The sequence below is a fragment of the Vulpes vulpes genome, chromosome 6 (assembly GCF_048418805.1).
Source record: "Vulpes vulpes isolate BD-2025 chromosome 6, VulVul3, whole genome shotgun sequence".
Lineage (NCBI taxonomy): Eukaryota > Metazoa > Chordata > Mammalia > Carnivora > Canidae > Vulpes > Vulpes vulpes.
This window is the reverse complement of record NC_132785.1, coordinates 114846528-114862310: the sequence shown is the minus strand read 5'-3', so window position 1 is coordinate 114862310 and position 15783 is coordinate 114846528. Positions and strand designations below refer to the sequence as shown.

Here is a 15783-nt window from a genome sequence, read left to right as displayed (position 1 = left end):
TTTAGGGATGCCTGGGTGGCTCAACAGTTGAGCATCTGCCTCTGGCTCAGGGCATGATCTTGGGGTCCAGGATCGAGTCCCACATCAGGCTCCTTGCAGGGAACCTGCTTCTCCCTCTCCCTGTGTCTCTGCCTCTCTCTGTGCGTTTCTCATGAACAAATAAATAAAATCTTAAAAAAAAAAAACAAAAAAACTTGTTTTAAATGACCAGGAGCCACCAACGGCAAAATGGAATGGGCCTCTCTTGCCTTGTCCTGATGTCAATCTTCCAGTATTTTCCTCCCCTTTGGACATTTCTGTACATCTCTACAGGCTTTTCTGCATCTATAGGCCAGTCAGCTACCTGATCTGAGTGACTGGTGTTTACTACCCTTGGGTCACAACCATTGCTTCCTCCAACCAATGGTGACTGACAGTTCTACTAGAATTTTCACCAAATGTCACAGCTGTCTCTGCAATTTACTGTATCCCATCTTCTCCCCCTGGGCTCCAGTGTGCCTCTGAAGTCTCCAAACTGGAAAGTGTGGTAATTAAGAAGGATGTCTCTCTCTGTCCTTGAGTTTCATTCTCTCAGAGAGGTAGCACCTTCCTCCCCCCACCCACAGACACCACAGGATTCAGACATGAGTCCATGAAGGTTGGGCTGATAGGCAAATCTTGTGGCAAATATCATGACATACTCAATATTGTCCTGCACTTTGAGACAGAGGTCTTTCTTTCAGGTCAAGAAGCTTTTCTGTTTGTCCCTTCTCTTGGTATAATCTTCTTCCAAATGACTTCTTGACCCTTGGAATCACTCAGCCCTAAGGCCAGTGCTCCTGGATCAGTGTCGCCAACACCTTCTCATGCCCTTTGATCACCCCCCCCACCCCTCCTGTCACCATGCAGTTCACTAGGAATTATTACAGGAATTGATTGACCTCTTACTATGTACCCAGCACTGTCACAAGTGATTTACTTGGCTTATTTCATTTAATACCCACAAATAAAAACTTCTAAAATATTAATACCTCCATTTTTATAGATGAGAAAACCAAGTTTCAGAAAATTATGTAGGTTTGCCAGCACCATGCAAAACCCAGGCATTGAACCAGGGCCCACCACTGCTGGGCTCCAAAGTCCGAGTTCTCATCACCATGTCATTCTTTAAGTGTTAGGCACTGAGAGAAAAGCACAAGGCAGGTGATCTGTCCACATCATTCACCACTGTACCTGCAGTTCCTAGTACTAGGAACAGAGCTGAGTAGGTAGGGGTGTCAACTAAAATTTGTTGAATAAATGAAAAACAGTAGAAAATAAATTTCTCCCTATAGCACCATTCATAACTGACTTTGGAATTTGCTTTGGGATGTAAGCTCAGACTTATTTATGAACCTCCAGCCAATCAATTATTTAATACTTAGTCATTGTAATATACATGGCCTTATTCTGCTGGGCTTTGTAAAAGAAACAAAGGCAGAGAAACACAATCCCTAACCTCTTGGGTTTACTAGTTTGTACAAAAGAAACAAACAAGTAAATAAAACTCATATGCATGGCCCCAGAGCTTCCCATGTCAAACCTGAGCCAGAAGCTAGAGATCAAGGAGTCCTGAGATGCAATCAGAGGTCAGCCTCCAAGACCTGAAGCAGGGCAGACCCCCACAGAGAATGAGTCTGGGGAGGGAGGGGAGTCTCTCAGAATAACCAGCATGCTACCATAAAACAGTCACTGCACAATAAATACTGAGCTCTAGCTCAAACATCTTCCTTTTTGACTCCAAAGAGTAGTTCATACAAGCCAAACTATCAGCTCTGGTGGATGAGCTCATGATTAAGGATCTCCAGAGTCCTGTAATCAAGAACTGCCAGTGCCCCGAACCTGGTTGGCAGCATCTGTGGAGATCCAAGTACACTCACCTGAGGCGTTGAATGTCTTGCATTTGTCTCTTCACCTCCACTTTCCATTTCTTCATACTGCTCTGCCCTGGGAAGCTGATGACCTACTTATCACTGGCTTCTGGTTGATTCTGCTGATGGACGGCACCTGTAGGAGTTGGAGGGAGAGAGAGGAGAGTGAATCCAGGGCATATATTACCCTAGCTCTTCTCTCTCTCTTTTCAGCATCCACTCCCATGGGGCTTCTCCTCCATGCATAGAGCAATATCTCTGTCTCTCTCTGTCTCTCTCTGTCTCTCTCTCAGCTGGCTAACTATGCCTTCACATGTAGTGTATGTGTTGCCCTGTTACTCTCTCCTGAGTACTGCTCATCCAGTATTGCTTCTCCATATGCTGTCAACGTCTTTTTAAATGGTCCCTTCAGTAAACTTTCACCAAAAGACCCAGTTTGAGGCATAATCATCTGTTTTCTTAAAGAGCCCTGCCTGCCTGACAAACCAATACTACGGAGATATGCCTTGTTGAGAGAAGGAAAAAGAAATACTCTGCCCATGGGAAATGAAAACAGACTTGTAGAAACTTGAGAAGCCACTCCTTATGAACCTGCCTAATTTGCTTAATTAAGGTCTAAAGCCATAGAAGCTATTAGATTCCAGATAAGTCTTCATGAGTAGTGTCGTACCAAGTGTAAACTAGAAGTGAAATTCTCAGTCATTCTGTCTTCCTCGTCCTGGGATTCTATGCTTTATCTTTTCTTATCTTCTAAAGTAGGAGGGAAAATCTTCACTTTTCTCAAGTGCCACTACAGTCATACGGTGAAAGGATTAATGAAAGTTTATGTACATAATGATCCACAATCTCCTTGGATTATTTAATGGAAATCACATGCCATTCATTACACACAAGCACTCTCTTAAGAGCACTCTGGGGAGATATTCATAGGAATGTTGTGGCCAGAAGGTGAAGGCTTACAAAGGCTTGTTGAGGTGCAAGTTGGAATGTGTGAGACGTGTAGTTTGAGTTAGCAAAAAAAATATGGGAACTAGGGGATTGCCCTAGTAAATCACCAAGAAGTAGAGGAAATGCTATAAAAATGATAGCCAAGTCAAGAGATATTCACTGTCCTCCAGGGTGCAGATGTTAAATTTTGCCGTGCAAATTCAGCAATTCTTAACAGATTCTTTGATATGCTTATAATTATATCTTTATTACACAGTCCATATATTTTACATTTAACCAGATGTTTTCTCCATCCAAAGACACAAGTATCTTCTACCTTTTCCCTCTCATGACTCAGTGGAATTCAGCCAGGTGAACAAGGAAAGTTTTGCACACAACTGTGCTAGCCATACCATAGGCAAGAGCTGAACACTTATTAATTTACTATTTCAACATCTTAATTGAAATTTCTGTCTGGAGAAGTTTTGAGAAAAGTGCATTTAGATGAGACACGTCTGTAAACTTGAAACTGTTTTGAATGAGTAACGATTTTCATGGGGCATGTGGGGGTGGGGCGCGTCTAGAGATGTTTTGTTCCAACCATAGCAGAAACAGCTTAAGAATCACAATCCACTGGTACTAGTCATGGACTAGATATCTCTGAGGAATCTTTTAAGGCACTCTAACAGTTCAAAGCTCTGTTAAAATATCAATAACAAGTCATCATTTAGACAAACAGAGGTAATACAGTCTCAGATTACTTGAAGTTGGAAAATTGGGGTTTACTGAGTTTGACTTATTAAGATCACATTTTCTTCCTGATGTTATAACCAAAACCATGCCAAGCCTCATGCTGACTAATGTTATTTAACTATGCCATATCTTAAATCCTAGGGTAAAAAATTTTATCTTCAGTTTTAACATATTTTTAAATACGTTATTCAAACTTCATGAAGTCATTATCTCTATCATCCCATTTTGTATATGCTTATATTATTTCTTAATAAGGCTAAGCAAATTGGCTAGGAACACATAGCCAGTAAGCAGCAGAACAAAATTCAAAGCCAAGCTTCTCAAATCTAAGTTGTGTTCCATTTTTACCATGTAGGCAATTTCCACTTTATGCCAAAGTGCTTATCTTCTTGATCTACAATTGGGAGATGTCAAGCCATCGATCAAAATAGAAGTTCAATACCACTTATAGGCAAAGAAGAACCTCCTGAATCTTCAAGATGTTACTGGAATGTGCTGTTTGAGTGAGATATAAGGGGATGCTTTTTGCTCTGTTTCCTCTGCTCATTTTCTCACATGACTCAAAAGAAATTATTTTGGCCTAGGTCTCAATCTCTTTGAAATAAAATAAAATATGTGTCCTCTGCTTTAATTTGGGGGAGGGGAGATAATAAAATAAGAATACGGAATAGAAGGCCCAGATGCATGCTCTTCACTGTTTCAAAAGTTCAATTGGTCTCTTAGCTACTGTCCTCATCACATTGAAATGCCTTCTACAGAGATGGATGTTTCATCCTGAAGTCATCTATTGCTGGCTATGGCTTATTGTTATGATTCTCCTGGGTAAAATGCATTCTCAAAGTGCATCTTTCCTTCTAATTCTCCTCAGCAAATGTGTAAGTGGGTAGTTTTATCTGACCATGTGCCCCTAGAGTGTGATCACATTCTACAATCTCTGAGTCCCAGGAGAACTCGGGAATCCCAACATTGAAATAGGCATTGAACCAAGGCAAAAAAGTAACTGAGTTTCTAGGGGAAGGAGACAAGATGGAAAGGGCCACTTTATGATTTACAGCACATATCTGAATCTTTTAAGTGCTTCAGTGGGGATTTAGGTCCACTAATGATTCTTCTACTTACTTTCCTGGAGTGGTGAAAGAACAGAGAGGATTGGGCCTCTCTTAACTAAAGGAAACTGGCATCAACATGAAAAAGGATTAAAGCATCAAGAGGAATGCAATAGTGTGATCTAGTCAAATTTTCAGTTTTGCTTCAAGTATTTAGTAACTCACATTGCAGTATTCTAGAGAATGGATTACTTTACTTACAGATAAAAGCCATACTAAGGATGAAAGATAAACATAAACACAAGGTGAATTTCTAATCAAAACCCAATAGGGTGATATAAGTTCACAAATGAGTGGTGTAAAAGAAAAGTCAATAGACTCTTTGAAATAAGAACATATTAAATGTCAGTTGTTTATTTTTTTTCCACCTAGAGGTGTCTTCAGATAGCAGTAAATGTTGTCTAAAGTCCAGTGCTAAGGATTCTTATTAATGTTCAGAACTTTTGAAAATAAAAATTCCATCCAGAAAAAAAAATTCAACCCACATCCAAGGGAAGGTAGATAAATGCCTTGAAATTTAAAGTGTTTTGGAGCATCCACTAACAAATCACACATAAGATATCAATCAATAACTGCCATTCTAAAGAATACTAGAGAACACCAAAACTGGCAAAAGGCCTCCAGGCCTATGTGGATAAATATATTCAATGTGGAAGTGAAAGATTGATGGAGATGAATACTATCCAAGAAACTTTGTGAATATAAACTCTTTTGACAGTGTCCCTCACTCCTGAAGCATTTCTGAAATTCTTACCAAACCATGATGCAAGAAGCTCCAAAAGACTATTCCAACTCACACATCCAGTAGGTATCATGAGCCATGAAAATAAGTGGAGTCTGCTTTCTACCTTAGGAAACCTCCTTTATAACCACTCTAAATAGAGTAACTCTTAAGTGTTTTTTCCTACCGTGGAATTTGCTTTTCAGGTGAATAAAGTTTGGAAAGTACTGCATAAGTGTACAAAACTAGAAAAAAAGGAGGAACTGTACTACTATCCAAAATAGAATCCATATATTTCAACACATACCTGGAGTTCTGTTTTTCTAGTTGATAAGACTATATTATCAAAGTTAAGGCCAAAGGAAAAATGTTTTGTAGGCACTTCTTTTTATATTTGCAGTGGTTAAAGAAACTTTCTGACATTTTTTTCCTGTTCTAAAATAATTCGTGTTTAACTTTTTTAATTTGGAAAATACTATACAATCTAATGAAACAAATAGTATAATCTATACTTGCATCACTTATGATTACTGTTAATGTTTGTTGTACTTCCCTACAGTGTACTTTTTTTTTAGGTTATTTATTTATTTATTCATGAAAGACACAGAGAGAGAAAGGCAGAGATGTAGGCGGAGGGAGAAGCAGGCTCCAGGCAGGGAGCCTGATGTGGGACTCGATCCTGAGACAGCGGATCATGCCCTGAGCCAGGGGCAGGTGCTCAACCACTGAGCCACCCAGACCTCCCCAGTGTACTTTTTTTAACATATATATTATATTTAATTGGTCTATTGTGCTTCACCAGCTGAGGCTCACAATCCTTTTTTTTTTCTTAAGATTTGATTTATTTGAGATAGAGAGAGTGGAGGCAGGGGCAGTGAGAGAGGGAGAGAGAGAATCTCAAGCAGACTCCATGCTGAGCACAGAGACAGATATGGGGCTCCATCTTCAGACCCTGAGGTCATGACCTGAGCTGAAATCAAGAGTCAGATGCTCAACTCACTGAGCCACCCAAGTGCCCCCACAATCCTTTTAATATGATGAAATTACCCAGCTGCCCAACTTAGAAATTTGAGACTCATTCTAGATTTTTCACTTCTCCTTATCTACCACTCATATTCAATATGTCATCAAATATTGCAGATGATATTGCCTTCGGTCTAACATAGCTCTTTTTTTTTTTCCTCTTTAGCCACAATGCTACTGCCTTAATTCAAGCTGTATCGTTGCTTACCTTGGCTATGGAACTAAATCTAATTTGGATCACTACTCTTAGTTTTACATTTCAACTCATCTTTCACATTACTTACCAAATTATTATTTTTAGTGCACCAAAGACTGTGTTATTCTCCTACTTTATAATATTGGAATGGTATTCTATTTTCCTGAAAAATGTCAAACTCCTTATATAAATACTATATAAATTTATTCATCCTCTGGTGCCATCTTACCACTATACTCTGGCTGTATTCAGTCACCTTTTCTCCCCTTTATGTTCTGATTATTCTGAGCTGCTTCCATTTCTCCAAACCACCAAGATAATCCATGCCTTGCCTAAATGCCTTTGATACATCTATTTCTCAGTCAAGAATCATCATTTCCTTTCTGAAAACCTCTCTTGCTCTACCATCACTTTCCAAGTGAAAGAATCACTATCCTTTATACCTAACACTGTGTGATACTTCCATCTATATAATTCTGCCTTAACCTTTTATGCGTTTTTCTCTTCCTAAAATGATACTCTGTAATATTAGAAACCTTGTCACCTTTATCTCCCCAGGCTCTCAAGTTCAAGCTCCAGTAAAAAAGAAATGTTCAAAAATTTTATAAATTAGCAAACAATAGGAGTAAGTATTGCTCTGACTGTTGGTAAATGTCAATCGAAAACTTCGGTTGACTATCATTTGAACCTGAGTATGTTCTTCTGATTCCTACACCATGTTCACTCTGCGTTTATCCATTTTTGACTTTGTTGAACAACCACAAATGAAGGGCAAATTCAGCCCATTTAAAATCCCCATGGAATGACAATTCATAAAATGCTATAAAGAGATGAAACTCAGCAAACACCACAAAGCCATTATGAGAAAATTGTCATGCACTAAATCTGCTCAGGACTGCGGGGCGCTTAACTGATAGTCACATTTGTTTTGGGATGTTTGCCTAGAAATGTTCTTTTAATAAATGTACTAAATAAGATGCATAATTTAGTTCCTTTTCTGTAGCTTGCTGGCCAGCTGCCAGCTCCCAGCTCCTACTCCGCCTCTCTTTCCCTCCTCCCTTGATCTCTCATGATCTCTTTCCTGGGTTTGACTCAGCACCAAGGTTACCTGCTGGCCTAGTACAAACAATCTCATTAAAAAGCCATCACAATTGTGTCTGATGGCTTCATTTCTTCCCCAATGGCTCAATTTATATCTTCCTTTGGAACAAGTAGAGAGCAAGTTCTCTCCAGGATGGCTTTATCCAGCTGTACTACATACACACTGGCAGATAGTAAGATGAAACAATGAGAACTCTTGCTTTTATTGGGTAGATGAAAAAAAGAGCTTTCCTAGTCTCCCTCCACTTATCACCATGGGGTTTTCTTAAGGTTCTACTTTCCTATGGAGGCTACCATAGTCAGTATTCAATATTTATCTCCTTACTCCTATGCAGCCTCAAGTAAAAGTATCAGAAGACCTTGCTTCAAGATGGACCACTGAAAAACTATGTGTGATATGGAGAGTAGCATAACCTCATTGACCTGACTTTCCATATCTCTCTTTTTTAAGTTTTTCACAAGAGATTTATTTATAATAGTTCAAAATGAGTAATAACCCAGTTGGACAATTCATCAACAGAATGGCTAAATTGTGATGCATTCACATAATGGATTACTACCTCATAGCATGAGGAAAATGAACTTCGGACTCGCATGAAAACATGGATGAATCTCATAGACAATATTGAGCAAAAGAGGATGTGACTTCATTTTTACAAAATTCAAGAGCAAGCAAAACTAATATATGGTGACAAAGGCCAAATCAGCATTTCCTTCTGGGGGATATTGACAAGGAAGAGGAACAAGGGAAACTTCTGGGGAGCTGGCAGTGATCTATATCTTGATGTGGAGGGTGACTGCCTATTACACACATATGTAAGGACTCATCAAACTGTACACTAAAAGTTCGAGTACACTACTAAATGTATCTCAGATAGTTAGGGAAAATGTGGTATTCAAACAAAGACAATTTCTGGATATGGCTCACAACATTAATCTTTGCCACCCACATCCATTCTTCTCCCTTAGTCTAGAAGGAGCCCTATACTTTCTGCTTTTCTCTTCCAGTCAATGTGTTTTAGGTGGAACTTACTATTTCCTTTGCCCCAAATCAGGGCACTATTTCCTCTGGTTGCAGTGATTGATTAGGAATCAGGATGGGACCAAGTTGGCTAATGAGTCAATCCCAGAATTTTTTGTTGGAACTAGTAGGAAAAGATGCTCTGCCCACTGTAATTGCATATCTATCAGGATACAACCCTGGAGCTGCCAATGGCCATCCTGGTACCTTTGGAGAAGTAACAGGCCTGAGAAACAGGGAACAGAGAGAGAAGCAAAGTAAGATTAAATTCAGCCTGATGACACTGTGTCAGAACCTGGATCTAGCCATCCCTGTACCAAAGCTTTTCATTAGATGAATTGATAAATTTCCTTTTTTAGCTAACAGCTTTGATGTCAGTTTCTTATAGTTATAACTGACATCTAAGACACTGGGAATCTTGGGTAAAATCATGAGAAGTAGGGGGGCAGGGCTTGGAATATAAAATAACCATTGTCCAAACTGTTTTGTGGCTGCTTGCTCGGTGACACTATGGCCCTGCCAGAAGGTGGGTGAGGCAGGCCCAGGGGTCATGTGGGAAAGATTCTGGTCCTTGTTTGAAAAGGTTCTGGACTAGGAATCTAGAGAAACGGATTCTGCTGTCCATTTTGTTGCTTCTCAGTATCAGGACCTTAGGCAAAATACTATACTTCTGTGAATTCTTTCTATAAATTGGAATATCATTAGTTAATTTGAGCTTTCACTAACTCAAAGGGTTATTATGCAGATCAAATGTAAGCTTCCCAACTTCTCCAGCTTTTTCATACCTTTAGCTGAGTTACTGCTTTCATCTTCTGCATTCCCATTGTACCCAGTATAAGCCTCTGATCATTTTTACAATGATCCTTAATAGTTCATGAGCTCCCCAAGGGCAAGAAAACATTCATCCCTGTGCCCTCTTGCCAACAGGACTGGGCACATGGCTAGCAGAGACTCTTGAATCCAGAGTAAGAGGTCTTATGGGCCAAGGGCTCATGATATTGCAGCCCACCCACCCTTCTGCCCTTCACTTCCTTGCCTGATAGATCAGACTGATTCTGACATCCTTTATAAGGTAGAAGGACTCCAGGGAAATTGCTGAGACAGTCCTGGCTTTGGAAGTTGAGAGTTGAGAACCCACCATGGGGGCCAGGTAGGGCCTTCCCAGCTGGTCAAGAGCAGGTGCCAAATACAGTTTGCTGAGTGAAGAATGGGAACTGAGACTGCCTGAGTATCTTCCTCAGATCTGACTGTCTGAAACAAAGGCTGAACAAAGGGCTCCTGAGGCCATCACATTCATTTCTTCCCTAGCTCATTTCTGGATCATAGTAAAGCTTCTTGTAAGCATCTCTAGACCTATAACTCCATGGGACAAACCTAGTGCTGTGTAAGCATTGTGTGGGAAAAGGCCATCTTTCCATATATACTCCCATTCATTCATTCATTCATTCATACATTCAACAAACACTTCATGACATACCTCTCCATATTAAAAAAGTAGAGATGCAAGAGGCTATGTCTCTGCCCTGAAGGGACGAGCTTGAAGAGAGCCATATTGGACACAGTCTCCATTTTGGCTTCCCTATCTGTCTCTTTCCCTGCTCCCCTCCATTTCTTCTCCACCTGACAGCAAGAATGATCCTCTCAAATAAGGTAGAGTCTCAATTTAAACATAAAGACCTCCATAAAGCCCTCCATGACAGAGGGAGGTAGATGAATAGATGAGGTTGTATTAAGTTTAGAACACCTGGGAAGCCTTCCTGGGCAAAGTTGCCAGGTAATTTAGATGTTTATCCCATCTCCTAAGATCAGTATTTAGAGCCCTGGGAGTCTAAGAAGGGTGAGGATGAGCGGTCAAGGCACACATAGCTAATGGCAATATCACCCCAAACCCTAGGTTTGTTAAGTTGCAGTCTGGCTTATGAAAGAAAATCTTTATTTAGATGCTTCAGTGACCAAGATATAGAGCATAAGCACATGTTATACACACCCATACACAATACATAAAAGCATTTCACAGACAAAGAGAAAAGCAATGACGGGGGAGATGCCACAAGAGCAGCTAGGGGCTGATTCAGTGAAGAGGATCCTATGATGGTGACACTCCTTAAAATTCCTGATTGAAAGCTACAAGGAATAATCCACTCTCAGTAAAGTCCCAGGTCATAAAACACAGCAGAGTTGGATAAATCTTAGTTTGGGTGGGGGACATTTGTTTTCTCACTGCAGAAACCTACACCAGCCCTCCTTTCTATCCCTGGGGGCCCTATCCTATTCCATGGTACCCAGGCATCTCCTGTGGATGATAGGAGAGGGCTAGCACCACAGCAACCTGGGTAGGTGGCCTGTTACACAAGGAAAAGAAGAGGGCTAGGAGAACCAAGGAGCACCAATAAACTCTGAGCTGGCTGGCATGAAGCATTTTGTCTTTAAGGGCACAGAACCATTGAGGGGACTTGGATGTGGGAACTTCTCCACATGATCCTGGGTCAGAGCACCTCTGATGGAGGAGAGGAAAAAACCCATCTTGGAGCTTTCCATGATCCACACGGTACTGAGGCCTTCTCCAGCTCCAGCTTTTCTCCAGCTGCTGATTGATCTTTAGAACCATTCAGGAGTGGTGGAGAAGGGGCAGAAATGATAGCGCTGCTCTGTCAGGGCTGTGCCATTGCTCCAGGAGGAGACCTCACAGTGGGCAAAGAGCTGTATAATTGGCCAATATCTGGAAGTGGCTTTGATGGGGCAACGACTTCCATCTGCCTTTTCTCACTTAGGCCAAGGTGTGGTGTGAAAGCTTCAGGTTCCACTGGAGCTACCTAGAGCCCATGTAGAATTCAGTTCTTTAACTGCAAACTGGTTCAAAACTGACCTTCAGAGTAATCTCAGACCTGGGGCTCTGACATATGGCCCCAAGGGGCTAGGGAATGGGGAAAGCCATCCTCCAAACTACCACCCTGCGGGCCACAACTCCTCTTGAGATCCACCCCTTTCCCTTGTCCTGACCTATAGGGCCCATCCCAAAGGGGAAGAGCCAGGATGGCTCTGGACCAATCAGATGCTATCTATGACCCACTCCTGCCTTAGGGTCTATGAGTCCTACAGCTATAAGAAAGGAGGAAAAGGGAGCCAAGGGCAGCCCATGCTCATGGGAAGCAGCTGGTTCAACCTCAGGTGCTGGACAGAAACACCTCTAGTCTTTCAAGGTGGTTGATTCTTTCTAAAAGGGCTGCCCTTGCATTGGAATCTGGCCTAGGTGTGATGCCCTTGGGTTGGTGACTGGTTCTTGTATTTAAAGTCACTCACATGAACTTGACACTGTTCTATGGAATTCCGCACCATCTTACACATCTTGCAGGGGTAGCCTTTCCCTGCTGATGAGTCAGGGACAGCACAGTCTGCCAGCTGCCCATCATGTGCCTTGGGTTTGAGCTCGGTTTCCTATTTCCTATTTTCTTGCCCACATAACGTTGTGGAGACACAACAGGGTGGTTGAAAATCACATGGCAGAGGCTGCAGAACTTGTCTTAGTCTATCACCTCTATTCAGGTTCAAGGCCTCCACCTTAGTGCACTGTTGCTTCAGCTTTAAGTTCTTTGAATGGGTCTTCCCCAGGTAGTGCAACTGGGCTATGCCAGGGGAGGAAAAGGCTGAGTTACAAATAAGGCAGCCCTGGTTCTTGTCTTTGCTTCTGCTGGTCTTCTGATCCGAGTCGAGCTTCTTTGTTTCTCCCTTTAACATCTCCATTCCATGGATCGCTTGGTATCTCTTCACTTTGTTGGCATGCTTTTTGCCTGGTAGTGTGCCAGCTTCTGGGATTCAGAAATGAGCAAAGCGCAGCAACCCTTACATGGAGTATTGGTAAAGAGAGATGGATTCTTCTGGATCATGTGCTCCCCTTTCTTCCCACTCTACTGGTTGGGCCCAGGACACTGCTTCCCACAGGTGGCACACCCTCTAACAGTGGAAGTGCTGTCCATCCTGTTCCCATCCTGGATTTTTGTTGTATGACCCTGCCCCTCCAGGGGCTACAGCCTTCTGGGTGCCCAATGAGGGCTATTCCATCTTTCTTGCAAGCCCTACTGACAGCCAACTCATAAACCTTGGTCTCTACTTTCCATATCTTTAAAAGAAAACAAATAATATATAATAAGCACTACCAACCTATTTGGTAGTGCCTAATTGCCCTTTTGCCAACACATAGTCATTTGACCTCTTTACAAAATCAGTAGGTCAGACTAGTCTGAGTATTGTTATTCTCCTTTCTCATCGAGGAAGTGCATATTCTTTAAATTTAGTAACTAGGAGAACCTATCTTTTCATCCTGTACAACCCATTAAAATCCATTTTCTTCAAAAATTAGGGGTTTGGAATGGTAGTCATAGTCTAGGTCTGGGATAACTTCTGATAAATAATTCTTTACAGCTCTGACAACCCCATCTCTTATTTGTTTAAGAGAATTGGGCTCAAGAGTCTGGAAATCTATGAAGGCTGGCTAAAATAATGACAGACAGTAAAAATCAGCTGCATGTTTAATAACAGCTAATATTAATAATTGTCACTTGTAAAAAAAAAACACATTACCTTCCTTAGATAATATAATCCTTACAGCAATCCTATGGAAACAACTCTACTGTTTTCAGCATCCTACAGTTGATGACACTGTATCACAGTAACTGTGGGATGTTGGCCAGGTTACTTCGCTTCTACAAGTTCCAGAGGTAGAACCCAGGTCAAGGTTTCTCTCCCCCAAAGTCCATTCTCTCAACCACAGCAACTTCTCTTCTCCACAACTAAGTCACATCTGGCTTTAACAACCAGGAGTGGAGGATAAAGCCAGATGCTAACCTCAGAAATTGACCTGTAATGAACAGCATCAGGTCAGTGCCTATTAGTGTACTTGTTTCCCTTACGTTTCTCCGGGCCTGTGAATCTTTATATCCATCTCTCCTCCCTGGATTGCAACTCAGCCTTGGCTTACCATGATTTCTTTTCCAGCTGCTAACCTTGTGCACCGTGGCACCGCATGCTGTCTGGCTGTCCCACGGAGAGGAGGCTGTGCAGAGCATGGCATTGACAAAATGCAGGTCATTTCTCTGAATGAGCATTATTCATTTCTGTCGGATAAATTCAGAGGTAGCAGCCTGTGTTTCTCCCACTGGGCTGCTAAGAGGAACTGCAGAGCATGAGGAGACATTTTAAAAATCAAAATACTACGCTGCTTTCTCCCACGTTGAGAAAGGCATGTCAATTCATCTCAGGAAGCCCTCCTGGGGCAGAAGTTTTGTAAACATGCTCCAGTGGCCCCTGGGTCCTAATTTAAAATATTGCTGTTCTATTTTATGCCAGCCCTTGCTGTTTTGTTCCTGAACCAAACCCATGGTTTGTATCCAGTGGGGAAAGGAGGCAGAGCACGGTCCTTTCATAGTTATTGTCCCTTGAACAATAGACTCAACCTTAGAGGCTCCTCAAGTTGGAAAAAGATCAGGGTGGAGGAATTTTCTCCAAAATATGATTGTTTCTATTTATAAAATATCAATGTGTTACCCATTAAACCTATTTATGTCCCTTGCATTCCCATATGAATTTGAAGATCAGCTTTTGAAATTCTGCAAAAAAGAGAGTGCTTTCAATCTGTAGATCAATATGGGGAATAACTCCATCTTTGAGATATTATCTTCTACTCTATGAACATGGAATGCTTTCCATTCATTTACTTCTTGTTAAATTTCATTCAACAATGTTTTATGGATTTTAATGTGAAAGTATCACAGACTTCTGTTTAATTTATTCATATATTTTATTCCATTTGATGCTGTTGTAAATAAAATTGTTTTCTTCATTCCATTTTCAGAATGTTCATGGGTAGTTGGTGTATAGAAACACTAAACATTTTTGTATATTGATCTTGTATCCTGAAACCTTGTTGAGATTTTTTTTATTAATTATGGTAGTTTTTCACGGATTCTTGAGGATTTTCTACATAGAAAAATCATCATTTGAGAATAGATGATTCTCATTTCCAATCTAGATGTCTTTTCTTTTCTTTCTTTCTTTCTTTTTCTTTCTTTCTTTCTTTCTTTCTTTTTCTTTCTTGTGCCTAATTGGCCTCTGAGATAAAGATAGTTTTAATTGTCCATTTCCAATCTGTATGTTATTTACTTATTTTTCGTGTCTAATTGCCTGTTAGAATATGCAGTGCAGTGTTTACAAGTAGCAAGAGCAGGCATCTTGTCTTGTTTCTGATCTGGTGTAGAGAAAATATTCAATCTTTTACCATTAATTATGATATTAGTTGTGGGTTTTCCTGGAAGTTCTCTTTCAATCCTAGGTCAACGAGTGTTTCTGTCATGAAATAGTGTTTGGTTTTATCAAATTATTTTTCTACATTTATTGAGAATATCATATAGCTTGTGCCTTTTATTCTATTAACATGGTATATTATGTTGATTGGTTTTCACATGTTAAAATAATCTAGCATTTATCCCTGGATAAATCCCACTTGGTGATTGTTTATAATCCTTTTTGTATGCTGTAGAATTCAGTTTACTAGCATTTTGTTGAGGATTTTGTGTTGATAGTTCTAAGGAGTATTGATCTTTTTCTTTTTTCTGTAATATCTTTGGACATTAGATATTTTTTGGAAGAGTTTGTGAAGGACTGTCATTACTTAAGTATTTGGCAGAAGTCATCAGTGAATTCTAAGCTTTTCCTTGTAGGAAGGTGTTAATGTGCTGCTTTTTAAATTTGTTTTAGGGCTATTCAGATTTCCTATTCTTAAATTTTAGTGTTTGTGTTTTGCTGGAGTTGTGTCCCTTTCATCTAAATTACCTAACTTGTTGATATTCAGTTGTTCATAGTATTCTCTTATAATCATATGTATTTCCGTAAGGTCAGTAATGATGGGATTTTTTTTTTTAAGATTTTACTTATTTATTCATGAGAGACACAGAGAGAGAGAAAGAGAAAGGCAGAGACACAGGCAGAGGGGAAAGCAGGCTCCACGCAGGGAGCCAGATGCGGGACTGGATCCTCTCCAGGATCATGCCCTG

The 15783-nt window shown here is 40.6% G+C and overlaps 1 pseudogene; it reads right to left on the bottom strand.

Moving 5' to 3' along the window:
• Window positions 1-11924: 11924 nt before the first annotated feature.
• LOC112934909 (zinc finger protein 346 pseudogene) lies at window positions 11925-13823 on the bottom strand (annotated as a pseudogene).
• Window positions 13824-15783: the final 1960 nt, after the last annotated feature.